The sequence below is a fragment of the Palaemon carinicauda genome, chromosome 6, assembly GCF_036898095.1.
Source record: "Palaemon carinicauda isolate YSFRI2023 chromosome 6, ASM3689809v2, whole genome shotgun sequence".
Taxonomy (NCBI): Eukaryota; Metazoa; Arthropoda; class Malacostraca; order Decapoda; family Palaemonidae; genus Palaemon; species Palaemon carinicauda.
The window spans coordinates 165,912,146-165,928,024 of NC_090730.1; the positions used below are offsets into that span (position 1 = coordinate 165,912,146).

At 33.8% G+C, this 15,879-nt stretch overlaps 1 long non-coding RNA gene across 1 annotated transcript in view; it reads left to right on the plus strand.

Annotated features, from left to right (window-relative positions):
• Nucleotides 1-15,879, plus strand: part of LOC137642271 (uncharacterized) — a 66,312-nt gene that overhangs the window by 37,586 nt on the left and 12,847 nt on the right. Inside the window, exons 3-4 of the long non-coding RNA XR_011044722.1 lie at nucleotides 5,245-5,334; nucleotides 7,699-7,759. This is a non-coding gene — a long non-coding RNA (uncharacterized lncRNA). The remainder of the gene's footprint in view (nucleotides 1-5,244; nucleotides 5,335-7,698; nucleotides 7,760-15,879) is intronic.

Genomic DNA, 15,879 nt, shown 5'->3' on the forward strand with positions numbered 1-15,879 from the left:
CGCGTAACTACATCCACATGAAACTGGCAAAATCTATTTTTAAAAATCTTGTTTTTTATAAATAAAGTTAAACTTCAGATTTACGTTCATCTAAATGTCTTGATTTTCAAAATAGCCTTATGAAAATGGGCCAAAGAATGACACCTTAATTTTCCCATTTAATTTATTACCTCCGCCAACGGTGTTGGGAGGTGTGCTATGTTTTACCCCCTGTGTGTTTGTTTGTTTATGTACAGCTTCCTGACCAAAATTTTAACGTAGAGTAATGAAACTTGTAAGGATCAACTGTTATGTAAAAATCTGGAAATTATTAAATTTTGAAATTCACATAATCAGCCATAAGTTTGGACATCGTTGTCATATTTCAGTGTATGAAAATCCACTCCAATTAATACATAAGGCAAAAGGTCAAGGTCAAGGTCGAGCGAAAGGTCTATGAATAAGCAGCCACAGCGGAGGTCTGCCCTCACTGAGTGCCCCTCTAGTTCTCTAATGTTCACATTAACCTTTTTTTATTAATTGATAAGGTCAACTAATGTCTGTACTTTTATTATTTCGGATATTTCCTTCTATTTTCGTTTAGTGCAATTGTTGCTTATTTAACTAATTCCCTTGCATTTATTTGGAGTAATTAACAGAAGAGTATAATACAAATGAATCATTCAGTAGAGATGGCATTTACTGCCTCCAGAAAGACAGAATGGCCAGTCTATACTGGAACAGTAATTTAGGTCTGTATTGAGTAAGTGATCTTTGACATCCCCCCTTGTTAGATTGACCTTTTTGTCTGTTGAAGATTTCTACACTGTTGATATCAATTTCAGTGTAGGTCATGTGACCAATGACCTTTCAAAGAGCTATATTAATCAACCCCTCACCCCCGCCTTTGTTGCTCACAGTAGGGGTGAGGTTGGGGGTGTCTTTTAACTGGCCGCTCAGAGTAGGGGTGTAAGGCTCTTATTATTACACAACGTATTTTCTATATATCTGAATATCCTACTTTTCATATTTTTTGATCAAATAATTTTATCATTGAGGACAATATGTAAATAATCATGTAAACGTAACCATTTAAAATGCAACGCCATACACACTTGCTCTTAAAATCAGCTCTGTTCATGTTAGCGATTTAACAACAACAGTTTAAAAACGATAATTTATCGAGAATGGTACGAAGTCGTCTTAAGTATCTAGCCTGTATTTATCAATCGAGTTTTCGTTATATCTGATGTACATTTATAAGACTGTCACATTGCATATTGCTCGTTTATTGTCAAATCCAATTTATCGAAGTGCTTAGAGAACAAGAAAGGCTTCAGTTTCCTCTTGAAAGGCTTAATAATACATTCAGTCTTTCTGATGTCTAGTGGGAGCTTATTGCATAGTCTCGGGGCCGCATATTCAAAGGCTCTAGAGTCCATAGTAGACATATATCTAGGTTCCAATAGTTTGAGACTATCTGTAACTATTTTCGTGTCAACACGATTTATTGGCTGCTCAATATGTAGCAATTCTCATATATATTTAGGACGTCTGGTTCTGATAGCTTGATGGGTTATTGTACATAATCTAAACGAAGTTCTTGGTTTAATAGGTTGTCAGTGTAAATCAATTAGGGTAGTCTCTCTCTCTCTCTCTCTCTCTCTCTCTCTCTCCTCTCTCTCTCTCTCTCTAAACAAGGATGAGTCTTTCTTTAATTTAATGATATTCTATCATATTCAAGTTGTTCAATTAATCAGCTTTTAATATTAATTGAATCTTAGAATGAACTATAGTGATATGGTGCAAGCTGCAATTTTTTCTCAAATAATGGTTGGTTAAAAGTTCCCAAAGTTTATGATTTTATTTTCAAGTGTTTATGTAGGAAAAGAAATACATAGAATAAACTTTTGTAATTTAAGTGATCTTATGTAGTTTTTAACATCTCATACGTAATGCTATTATACATATATGATTAATATATTTGCTGATATTACATAAGGCTACAATTCGAGGTATCAATGTTATTGATAAAGATATTATTGAAAACAATGAATCATTTTCAGTTTTTACCACTTCAGAGAGTCAATAGAGGAATTTAGAATGTGAACTCTCTCTCTCTCTCTCTCTCTCTCTCTCTCTCTCTCTCTCTCTCCCAATACAAAATATTTCTCGTGTTATGGCTTCGATAAACATACTCTATTAATTAAAATAGCCAATGAACACTGCCAATGAATAAATCTCTGATAATTAGCATTTAATAAAAATGGTGAAACTAATATATATTTTGAAAAAGATTAAAAGCAGTTTGACTGAACAGATTTTCGTCTTATATTTAAGCAAAAAGAACTTATCATTTTCAAAGGTTGTGAAAGAAGATGAAAATTCTCCCGTGCCATAAAAGGAGATGTACCTTTTTGCACCAGACTGTAAAGAGTGGTTGCAAGTTTTGATGTGCATTCAGACTTTCATTGCTCCTAGACCACACAGTGTTACGGTTTTTGACCAAATTCGTTTATACAAGTACTTACAAGGCAATCTCTCTCTCTCTCTCTCTCTCTCTCTCTCTCTCTCTCTCTCTCTCTCTCTCTCTCTACGCCTTAAAGAGACTTGATTTGCCTATAATTAGATTAATTTATAGTCAGAAAAGAGATGGAGACTAGATTGTGTAACAGCCTTAAACATTTAGCGAACAGGTATTTAAAACGAGAGAGAGAGAGAGAGAGAGAGAGAGAGAGAGAGAGAGAGAGAGAGAATGCACTGGATTTCGTCTTTTCACCAAGTGTACTTAGACACCTCGAAGTATTTGACGAGAGTAGCGAAGATCAATTTAATGACTATTTTACAAATCACTAGATTTATTTGGCTTTATCTTTGTCTGATATTAAAGCAATAGGATTTTAAGGACTTTCTAAAGGATAATGGGTGGGTTCCTGGATCCTATCACTGCCTACAGTACACCCCCGTGCTATCTTTGGTGCTTGCTCCGCAAAATAAGTTTGCGGGCACTCTATCGCATTATAGATAGGTACCGAGCTTCTTAAATGGTCTCTTCACCGACAATCTCCCTATTTTCCCCATATCTCATTTTCTTCCTCAAAGCTTAATTGTACCAACTTTTACCATATTTTCTTCATTTTCTATATATTTTAATATTCATCTTCATAATATGATTCATCTGCATTCAGTTTATGAATTCGAAATTTGAATTATTTTTGGAGTTGTCGTCGGCGAAAAGGCCGTTACCAAAATGGTCTTTTCACCGACGGTATCCCGATTTTCCCCATATTTTATTTTCTTCCTCCACGCTTAATTGTACTATATTTTCTTATTTTTATATATTTTTCATGATTAATATACATAATATGACTCATTTGGATGTAATTTATGAATTTTTTATGCGATTATTTAATAGATTTTTCTTCGGTGAAAAGGCCGTCAATCTACGATCGGTTAGTTTGAAATTCTCATGACGTCTTATCGTGATATTTCTATAGTTTTATGTATAATTTTAGTCTATTTGCAAATCATTGATTATATTTTATGTTGATTTACGTAATTGTGGATATCTTGCACACCGAAGTTGGAAGGAGGTTATGTTTTACCCCCTGTTTGTGTTTTGTTTGTGTGTGAACACCTTCCTGGGCACAAATTTAGTCGTAGTGTATAGTTTTGAACGATATTTGAACTGAGGATAATGATAATAATAATAATACTATTAATATTATCAAAACTATTGATAATATCAGTAATAGTATTGATAATAATGATAATGATGATATTAATGATAATAATAATAATAATAATAATAATAATAATATTTCCCTTGATTTGACGAATGAGGACTTTTCGTCTCTTACCACCAAATGATCTTCTGATTTTCATGACAGGAAAAAAAATGTTGCAAGATTAGTAGTATTTTGAATTGAACTTAAAAGTATCAAAGGAAGCCTTTGTTGAGAAATTAAAAGTTTAACTTGGACATGACTTGAACTAAAAAGTATCAAAGGAAGCCTCTGTTGAGAAATTAAAAGTTTAACTTGGACATTATTACTTTAAGAGCGAGCCCAAGCATTGATAGTTAAACTAAATAACTAGATAAGATTTTTTTTTCCATAGTGTTTGAAGTAAAGGCGGATTTCAAGTAAATTAATAAGGTCATCAACTTTAGATAAGCTTAATGAGGCGAATAAGGTGAATATTTGAAGTTTAAGGAAGGAATTTCTACCAGTCATCTTGTTTTGTGAAGTCGTCAACTCGAGGAATAGTTCCTGACAACCAAATTTCCCAATTCAATAGTTTAAATGCCCAAACTAACATTCCACAAAAATCTTAATCCTAATTATGAAAGATAAATCGTATTTGAAAGAATCTATAACCCTTTGTTGGATATAGAATATATAAAATGCCTATCCTTTTACTATAGTGTGATTGAAGATGAAAGAATTTTGTTGAATTATTTAATAAGTAGTTAGTTGGCATATGCCTGGTATATATATTAACCCCTGCCATGTAACCGCTCCCTCTCTCTCTCTCTCTCTCTCTCTCTCTCTCTCTCTCTCTCTCTCTCTCTCAACCTAGAGATTTTAGAAGTTGGACAGCTCATGAACTCTGATTGTGGATGAACAAATATGTAGGCAAGATTTTCCATTTGGTCTTTTGGTTGAACACTGCTCAATTCATTGAATTCGTAAACGGAATCTGTGTATTGATCATAATTGACTTAAGAAAAGTAAGATAAACATATTAAATTTAGATGTTGACGTCATGAACATGAGGAAGAAGTAGAAAGGTAAAATCTATATTTGTTATATACATTACTCCTATGAAGTTAAACTTAGTCTACGATGTACATACTGTAGTCTACGATGTACATAAGAAGGAGAGACAAAGTGGGTCCTATACATAGTCTACAGTGTACATAGGATACGATGTACAGAGGAGGAATTCTATAAGGGATTGTCCAAGATAACTAAAACTATAATGTTGGATTTTCCTTTTCATTGCATATATTAATTCTCTTATTTTCTCGTTTCCTTTCCTCATTGGGCTATTTTCCCTATTGGAACCCCTGGGCTTATAGCATCTTGCTTTTGGAACTAGGGTTGTAGCTTAGCAAGTAATAATAATAATAATAATAATAATAATAATAATAATAATAATAATAATAATAATAATAATTAAAGATGTATGAATATGCCAAAAATGTACCAATCTTTAGTGACTTTAACTATGTATGTAACTGATTAAATTTAAATTTTACAGGTGCTGTTTTAACCTAGAAGTTACGGACGAAAAGCTTCTAACTTCATCAGTGAAGATCAAACTATAACCTTTGCCGTGACTTCATTCAAGGTGAGAATGACAGGATACTTTAAACTTCAAAAGATAATGTACTAAATTAAAGTTTAATCTTGAGTAATATTTAAGATGAAAAGAAAGCCAGCATTAAATTTCTATAGCCATTAACAATTACGAACAAAGGGAATCATAATATTTTAAACTGTTAAAAATTCCCTTAAAACTATGGTAAAAATTCTGGAATAATTGTCCCCAGGCATTTAACCTTTTTTAAAGACAAATATATTGACGTAAAGGAGTGATATTACGGTCACCAACCCGTAAAAAATAATGATAAAATAGGGTATAAATTACGGTCACCTGTATCTTACTGAAATACAGCTGAGAACAGTATATTTTCAAGGAGAATTTCTGATTAGAATTACGGTTTTTTAACTGTAGTTTTAGGACTATTGTAGTTTTGGTGTGTATTTTGAAGGAGATTGGGGTATCTATATAATGTCTCTGTTATTTCATCTGAATTTAAATGTGATATTATAATTACTATATAGGCTACATGGAAAAACTTTCATATTAATTTGTATAAAGTTTGTTTTAGTTATTATTTTATTTCCAAAATCTTGTTTGCCATTTAGTCTAGCTGTACAATGATGATGATAATGTTGTTACTATTCTGAAATATTTTATTTTTCCTTATTTCCTTTCTTCATTGGGCTATTTTCCCTGTTGAGGCCCCTGGGCTTATAACATTCTGCTTTTCCAACTAGGGGTGTAGCTTAGCATTTAATAATAATAATAATAATAATTAATAATAATAATAATAATAATAATAATAATAATAATAATAATAATAATAATAACATTGGAAGGTTTGTTGTCAGTAGAGTCACTTCATCTAGGTGTATGGCATAATAGGTTGAATATTTTGATGCTGCATGAGTTACCCAATAAAACAGTATCTATATTCATTGGTTTATATTAAAACAAGTGTTTAAAGTGTGACACTTTAGCCCCACTCTTAACTACGGTTGATTATTCATTGGATAAATATAAATGTTAACATTGAGCAGCTATAGGTTAAATGGATTTAGATTATAACTATCCCTTAAGGTGGGTTCACACGGACGGACATTGTTACCAATTAACAATGGGAAGCAGAAAGAAGAGCTGGTGACGTCAATAACGAGTACCAAGGGGCAGTAAATTCATTGCCCATGTTCGTGCTCTCCGGAGAACTCGATGGACGGAGTTATACTTATTTACCAGATGAACTTTAGCTGTTGGTTAATTAGGTTCCACTTGCCCTGTAAACATGGCTATTTGTAATTCTGTTACGAGAGAAATCTGCCATTAGGATCCGATAGAAGAGAGACAGAGTTGCTAATCGAATTTAATCGAAGGACCGATGCTGATGAAACTAAAACAGATGTTTCCAGGCAGAAATAAACGTGTAGAGGCAATGTATGAAATAACGCCAGAACGTCAGAGAAGTTGATTATCTGTTACTGGTTTAGAAGTCAAAAAAGAAAATTCAATCCAATCGCGGTCAGGAGAGAGAGAGAGAGAGAGAGAGAGAGAGAGGAGAGAGAGAGAGAGAGAGAGAGAGAGAGAAGAGAGAGAGAGAGAGAGCCTTTCTTATTGCCTTATTCTATGTTTGGGTTCCCCCAGATCTCTGTGTGAGGCACCTCGTATATCCACCAGAGAGTTGCATATGCAGAGAGAGAGAGAGAGAGAGAGAGAGAGAGAGAGCCTTTCTTATTGCCTTATTCTATGTTTGGGTTCCCCCAGATCCCTCAGGGTGAGGCACCTCGTATATCCACCAGAGAGAGAGAGAGAGAGAGAGAGAGAGAGAGAGAGAGAGAGAGAGAGAGCGAGCTACGCAAATTGGAGACATGGAAAAAGTTGTGGGCTGGTATAGGAGACATTTGCACCCCCAACTTATGGCTATGATACAAAATGACTTGAATCTGTTACAGTTTTGAACAGCCATGTCTCTCGCATGCCTGAAGAAGCGTTTGGTAAACTTATTAGGTTCAGTCAGAAAAAGGAATTTGCTGGCCAGCTCTTCCAGGGGAGAATTCGTTTTAGCTTCCCGGGGGAAATTTTATTATTCTGTTTTACTGGAATTGACTTTTTCCAGTTTTTCCAGGTGTATTGAAATGTCTTTTGTCATGTATGCAATTATCTTCGATTTTGGCGAAAGCAACTAACATGCGGTAATTGTTATTTTTTTTTGGAAATTTCTAGTTAGTTTACGTATGGTATAATTTTGATATTAAAAATTCGATGTTGGGTTTGTGTAGACTAATAGGGGCTTATATAAGATACTAGGTCGATTACATTTGCATTTATTATTTAATAATGAAATCCATTTACCCATTTACTCTGTCGTTGTAACAGCTTGATTTTATTTTTCAGACAAACCATGGTACTGAAGCAGTTTGGTCGTAGCAGTTGTTAAGAAGAGACTCCTAAAAACGTAAGTATTTACCTTGGATACGATTTTTTAAGTCAAGTTTCGAATCCTGAGTCATTGATAGCAACTATTTGAATAACTTTACGAGCGAGGGGCTTAGGAAACTTGATTGTCATTTAAAAAATGTTGGGTATAATTTATATTTTGGTTTTATGCGTAATGTAGGGGCATTTGAAGGCAGTTATGGCCTGAAAACACCTCTCTCTCTCTCTCCTCTCTCTCCTCTCTCTCTCTCTCTCTCCTCTCTCTCTCTCCTCTCTCTCTCTCTCTCTCTCTCTCTCTCATTAGACGTATTCCTCATCATTTCTCTGCATTCCTTATGGTATTCCAATTTGACGTAGGAGTGTATCAGACCTTTTCCAAGATTTTTTGGACCATCTTTTGCCCCCTTAATGATATGTTCTCATCTATAGAGAAATTCCAGCTGTGCAAAAATATAATGTCTGTAGATCCTCTTATATTGAGGTTTATTTCAAGATGTGATATACAGGGCCATTCTTTTCCTATTGTAGTCTATAGTTCACTTTATATATGTAGCATTTTTTTAAGCCTTACAAGACAAAGAAAGTGTAGCCTGAATTTTCGGTTGTGACATTATTGACTCTACCGGGTGACTAAATTGCTTAGTTTTGTATATGTTGGTGTAGTAGGATCGAGTTTGTTCTGTCTGTTTATTAAAAGAGGGTTTTCATTGTCCTTGATTTTAGTAAGATTTCGTATAAGTCATAGAAAATGGCCCCATGGTTTTACTTACAAAAAATGAATTTTCCTCTTTGAGCGAAGTTGTCTTACGAATGAAGATGCGTTATCTTAATTGTTACGTTATTTTGTATATTATGCTTATTCTAATATGTAAAAGAAGCCTCTCTCTCTCTCTCTCTCTCTCTCTCTCTCTCTCTCTCTCTCTCTCTCTCTCTCTCCTCTCTCTCTCTCCTCTCTCTCTAATGTGTTCACGTTAATATCTCCTAGTGCAGTTACTTTTCTTCTTTGAAAATTTGCAGATACTTTTCTACTTTGAAAATTTGCAGATACTTTTCTACTTTGAAAATTGCAGTTACTTTTCTACTTTGAAAAATTGCAGTTACTTTTATACTTTGAAAAATTGCAGTTACTTTTCTACTTTGTAAATTTGTCATTACTTTTCTACTATTGACATTTTTGGTAACATTTTTTTTCTCATTTCTTAATACCACCAGTTTCGTTTGTATTTTTCTAACACAATGGAGAAATTTATGAGTTAAATAAAACCAAATGTTTAAAAAACCATATAAAGTTTTCTCTAGTCATTTTTTAGTTATAATTTATTGATAAAGTTCGTCGTGTTATAAGAAAATCTAAAATTTTCCATATTAGTTTTAGAACAACTTTGATTACACTGCCAGTAAGGTTACAAAACACAATAAACCATTTCAATTAGTATATTTATCGATTTCGTTACAGTTTTAAATGTAAATAGAAATAAATATCCCTTCATACAGATTTTGGTTACAATGTGAATGAAGCAAAACTAATTATAAAATAAGCTCATACAACTCAAATGAATATTAATCTACTGTCAGTTCACAATCGAGTATTTTTAACAGTCAAATCTAGATGTATTTAGGTATAAACAACAGAATACAATTATCATACAATGATCATAAATCAACACCAAAACACTCCTTGAGGTTACTGGCAAGTTCCACGTAGCATTCCTTTTCTGCTGCTTGTCTCTCTTGTCCCCTTCTAGCTTGAACTGACCTCTTCCCTCGAACTACCTTCTGGCGAAACAGAAAACTAGTCCAAACCAGGATTTCTGCCGGCTGTCTGTCAAAAGATACAATTAGCATTTTATATTAGTCGATTATTCTATATATTCACAGCAAAATACTAGATGGCTAGGACTCCAGTTTATGCATAACTTACTAAACGAAATGTCATGTATGTTTAGACTTTGATACTGAAAATCAAAGGCCTTTCAAGCATTTAATGTAGATCTCTCTCTCTCTCTCTCTCTCTCTCTCTCTCTCTCTCTCTCTCTCTCTCTCTCTCTCTCTGTTGGTTTTAATTATGAACTACTTTTACAGAATCACAACTGCTATTGGGAATACAAAAATTACTGCTGTCGTTGGAACTCTCTCGGTGTACTGTAGGCATTGGTTACATATCTTTTCACTGTTATTATTATTTATTAATTATTAATTATTATTTATTATTTATTATTTATTATTTATTATTTATTACTACTAGCTGAGCTAGAACCCAAGTTGGTAAAGCAAGATGCTCTAAGCACATGTGCTTCAACAAGGAAAATAGTCCAGTGAGGAAAGGAAATAAGGAAATAAACGATAAGAGAAGTATTGAACAATTGAAATAAGATTTCTTTGAAAACAATAACATTAAAACAGATATTTCATATGTAAACCATAAAAAGACTTGTCAGCCTTTTCAACATAAAAACATTCGCTGGAAGTTTGAACTTTTGAATCTTTGGCAGGTGTGTACTGAATATCACCCTTGGATCTCTCTCTCTCTCTCTCTCTCTCTCTCTCTCTTCCATGGTTACTGAAAATATTTTAACTTGACTGTGTTTAGAAAAGTTCTTTGTTGATTAACTTTGAAGTTTGGAATCTTTGGCAGGTGTGTACTGAATATCACCTTTGGATCTCTCTCTCTCTCTCTCCATCTCTCTCTCTCTCTCTCTCTCCATCTCTCTCTCTCTCTCTCTCTCTCTCTCTCTCTCTCTCTCTCTCAAGTTGGCCACTTGTTATTGATAATTGTAGCCACGCTTACGACACTCCTGGCATCGTTTCAATGTGAACTCTTGTAATTATCATGGTATTACTGTTAGCTCAAAGTGAATGCCTTCACTACCTGGCATTCAAAGCCTTTTGGTATTAGCGCCTCAAACAATGCACAGATTTCCTAAGCAAGGTTAATCGTGTGAACTATATTCTTTGACTTGCCTCTCTGGATGACCCTGTGTGTGTCTCAATCCTAATGTTCTGTTTATAAAATTCCACACAGTCTTCGATTCCGGTACCTTAACACAATTTCAATGCTGGTAGACTTTTGGATGGTAATTTGGTTCCTCTATTGTTGTTGGGATTCGAAACAATTGCTTATTCATTATTTTTTTTATTAGAATGATATAGGCGATAGGCATTTTGAATTAATAATCTCTGTCAGTCAATCAAGATTGGCAAAGCTAATTAGTTCTGTTAATTTTGAGGGCAGGGTGATTCGATGTTGATTTCAAAGGCTGTGGTAATTTTATATTTTTTAGGGCAGGGTCATTAATATGATTTTGACAGTAGGGTCATTATAGGTTATGATTTTATATGGGGATAGGAACGTACTGTCTCTTCAAACTGCTTAGCTCTTTGTAGTATGTCTGAAAAGTTGCCTTTCGAGTTTTTGAAATTACGAATATAAAAAAAACTTTATTGGTAATGTTTGACAGTAGTTTGGAAGGGGAATCTCTCTCTCTCTCTCTCTCTCTCTCTCTCTCTCTCTCTCTCTCTCTCTCCAATTCAAATAGGTTTTTTACTTACTTTCTATCCCTCATATTAAAAATAGGGTTTCTTCATTCTCTCAAGCGTTTTTTCTCAAGAAGCAATTTGAAAACTTGACAATTTCACTCAAAAAGCAGTATGTTTATTGCCATATTTGTTTGTATTTGTCTCTCTCTAGGTCCAATATTTTGTTCCCCCTCTCTATTCATGTCTAATTATTAGTTTCCCTCCGTGTTCATGTCCAAGTTTTTCTCCCCCCCCCCCCCCCTTTCTATTCATGTCCAGTTTTTTGGTTCGCCTTTTCTTCATGTCTATATTTAGTTCCCCTTGAATATTCTTGTTCTCCCAGAATGTAAAAGTCCAATTTTTGTTCCCCATGTATATTCATGTCCAATTTTTGTTTTCCCAGAATGTTCATGTCCAATTTTTGTTCCCCATGTACAGTATATTCATACCTAATTTTGTATTCCCTCTCTCTAATCAGGTCCAATTTTTTGTTCCCTTTCTATTCATATCAAAATTTTCGTTCCCCCTCTATTCATGTCCAATGGCTTTTATTTCACCTCTATATTCATGGCCACATTTTGTTCTCTCCTCTCTACGCTCTTCTAAGACCCTTATCTAAATTTATTTTCTTAATACCAGTATTTTTTTCTTTAAGTCGAAATTTATATGTTGATCTTCCATTGATACTCCTTCATTTGTTTTATTGTTGGGTTTATATGTGGTAATTTGTTCCTTATTAAATTTCAACGATAATACCATTTTTGTCTCTTTTCATAATTGTTTTATATCTAGTTTTAGGAAATATTGTTTGACTCGAAGCTCTCAGAATTTGACGTACTGATCAGGGTTAATTTTAGGAAAATAATTGACTCAAGGTCTCAGAATTTACCTTACTGATCAGGGTTTATTTTAGGGAAATGATTGACTAAAAGCTCTGCGAATTTTCCTTACTGACCAGGGTTTATTTTAGGGAAATGATTGACTGAAAGCTCTGAGAAATTTCCTTACTGATCAGGGTTTATTTTAGGGAAATGACTAAAAGCTGTGAGAATTTTCCTTACTGATCAGGGTTTATTTTAGGGAAATGACTAAAAGCTCTGATAATTTTCCTTACTGACAAGGGTTTATTTTAGGGAAATGATTGACTAAAAGCTCTGAGAATTTTCCTTACTGACCAGGGTTTATTTTAGGGAAATGATTGACTAAAAGCTCTGAGAATTTTCCTTACTGACCAGGGTTTATTTTAGGGAAATGATTGGCTAAAAGTTCTGCGATTTTTCCTTACTGACCAGGGTTTATTTTAGGGAAATGATTGACTAAAAGCTCTGAGAATTTTCCTTACTGATCAGGGTTTATTTTAAGGAAATGACTAAAAGCTCTGAGAATTTTCTTTACTGACCAGGGTTTATTTTAGGGAAATAATTGACTAAAAGCTCTGAGAATTTTCCTTACTGACCAGGGTTTATTTTAGGGAAATGATTGACTAAAAGCTCTGAGAATTTTCCTTACTGACCAGGGTTTATTTTAGGGAAATGATTGACTCAAAGCTCTGAGAATTTTCCTTGCTGATCAGGGTTTATTTTAGGGAAATGACTAAAAGCTCTGAGAATTTTCCTTACTGATCAGGGTTTATTTTAGGGAAATGACTAAAAGCTCTGAGAATTTTCCTTACTGACCAGGGTTTATTTTAGGGAAATAATTGACTAAAAGCTCTGCGATTTTTCCTTACTGACCAGGGTTTATTTTAGGGAAATGATTGACTAAAAGCTCTGAGAATTTTCCTTACTGATCAGGGTTTATTTTAGGGAAATGACTAAAAGCTCTGAGAATTTTCTTTACTGACCAGGGTTTATTTTAGGGAAATAATTGACTAAAAGCTCTGAGAATTTTCCTTACTAACCAGGGTTTATTTTAGGGAAATGATTGACTAAAAGCTCTGAGAATTTTCCTTACTGACCAGGGTTTATTTTAGGGAAATGATTGACTAAAAGCTCTGAGAATTTTCCTTACTGATCAGGGTTTATTTTAGGGAAATGACTAAAAGCTCTGAGAATTTTCCTTACTGATCAGGGTTTATTTTAGGGAAATGACTAAAAGCTCTGAGAATTTTCCTTACTGACCAGGGTTTATTTTAGGGAAATGATTGACTAAAAGCTCTGCGATTTTTCCTTACTGACCAGGGTTTATTTTAGGGAAATATTGACTAAAAGCTCTGAGAAATTTCCTTACTGATCAGGGTTTATTTTAGGGAAATGACTAACAGCTCTGAGAATTTGCCTTACTGACCAGGGTTTATTTTAGGGAAATAATTGACTAAAAGCTCTGAGAATTTTCCTTACTGACCAGGGTTTATTTTAGGGAAATGATTGACTAAAAGCTCTGAGAATTTTCCTTACTGATCAGGGTTTATTTTAGGGAAATGACTAAAAGCTCTGAGAATTTTCTTTACTGACCAGGGTTTATTTTAGGGAAATAATTGACTAAAAGCTCTGAGAATTTTCCTTACTGACCAGGGTTTATTTTAGGGAAATAATTGACTAAAAGCTCTGAGAATTTTCCTTACTGACCAGGGTTTATTTTAAGGAAATGACTAAAAGCTCTGAGAATTTTCTTTACTGACCAGGGTTTATTTTAGGGAAATGATTGACTAAAAGCTCTGCGATTTTTCCTTACTGACCAGGGTTTATTTTAGGGAAATATTGACTAAAAGCTCTGAGAATTTTCCTTACTGATGAGGGTTTATTTTAGGGAAATAATTGACTAAAAGCTCTAAGAATTTTCCTTACTGACCAGGGTTTATTTTAGGGAAATGATTGACTAAAAGCTCTGAGAATTTTCCTTACTGACCAGGGTTTATTTTAGGGAAATAATTGACTAACAGCTCTGAGAATTTTCCTTACTGATGAGGGTTTATTTTAGGGAAATAATTGACTAAAAGCTCTGAGAATTTTCCTTACTGACCAGGGGTTATTGTAGGGAAATAATTGACTAAAAGCTCTGAGACTTTTCCTTACTGATCAGGGTTTATTTTAGGGAAATAATTGACTAAAAGCTCTGAGAATTTTCTTTACTGACCAGGGTTTATTTTAGGGAAATGATTGACTAAAAGCTCTGAGAATTTTCCTTACTGACCAGGGTTTATTTTAGGGAAATATTGACTAAAAGCTCTGAGAATTTTCCTTACTGATGAGGGTTTATTTTAGGGAAATAATTGACTAAAAGCTCTGAGAATTTTCTTTACTGACCAGGGTTTATTTTAGGGAAATGATTGACTAAAAGCTCTGAGAATTTTCCTTACTGACCAGGGTTTATTTTAGGGAAATATTGACTAAAAGCTCTGAGAATTTTCCTTACTGATGAGGGTTTATTTTAGGGAAATAATTGACTAAAAGCTCTGAGAATTTTCCTTACTGACCAAGGGTTATTGTAGGGAAATAATTGACTAAAAGCTCTGAGACTTTTCCTTACTGATCAGGGTTTATTTTAGGGAAATAATTGACTAAAAGCTCTGAGAATTTTCCTTACTGATCAGGGTTTATTTTAGGGAAATAATTGACTAAAAGCTCTGAGACTTTTCCTTACTGATCAGGGTTTATTTTAGGGAAATAATTGACTAAAAGCTCTGAGAATTTTCCTTACTGATGAGGGTTTATTTTAGGGAAATAATTGACTAAAAGCTCTGAGAATTTTCCTTACTGATCAGGGTTTATTTTAGGGAAATAATTGACTAAAAGCTCTGAGACTTTTCCTTACTGATCAGGGTTTATTTTAGGGAAATATTGACTAAAAGCTCTGAGAATTTTCCTTACTGATGAGGGTTTATTTTAGGGAAATAATTGACTAAAAGCTCTGAGAATTTTCTTTACTGACCAGGGTTTATTTTAGGGAAATAATTGACTAAAAGCTCTGAGACTTTTCCTTACTGATCAGGGTTTATTTTAGGGAAATAATTGACTAAAAGCTCTGAGAATTTTCCTTACTGATCAGGGTTTATTTTAGGGAAATAATTGACTAAAAGCTCTGAGACTTTTCCTTACTGATCAGGGTTTATTTTAGGGAAATAATTGACTAAAAGCTCTGAGACTTTTCCTTACTGATCAGGGTTTATTTTAGGGAAATAATTGACTAAAAGCTCTGAGAATTTTCCTTACTGATGAGGGTTTATTTTAGGGAAATAATTGACTAAAAGCTCTGAGACTTTTCCTTACTGATCAGGGTTTATTTTAGGGAAATAATTGACTAAAAGCTCTGAGACTTTTCCTTACTGATGAGGGTTTATTTTAGGGAAATATTGACTAAAAGCTCTGAGAATTTTCCTTACTGATGAGGGTTTATTTTAGGGAAATAATTGACTAAAAGCTCTGAGAATTTTCCTTACTGACCAGGGTTTATTTTAGGGAAATGATTGACTAAAAGCTCTGAGAATTTTCCTTACTGATCAGGGTTTATTTTAGGGAAATGACTAAAAGCTCTGAGAATTTTCCTTACTGATCAGGGTTTATTTTAGGGAAATGACTAAAAGCTCTGAGAATTTTCCTTACTGACCAGGGTTTATTTTAGGGAAATGATTGACTAAAAGCTCTGCGATTTTTCCTTACTGACCAGGGTTTATTTTAGGGAAAT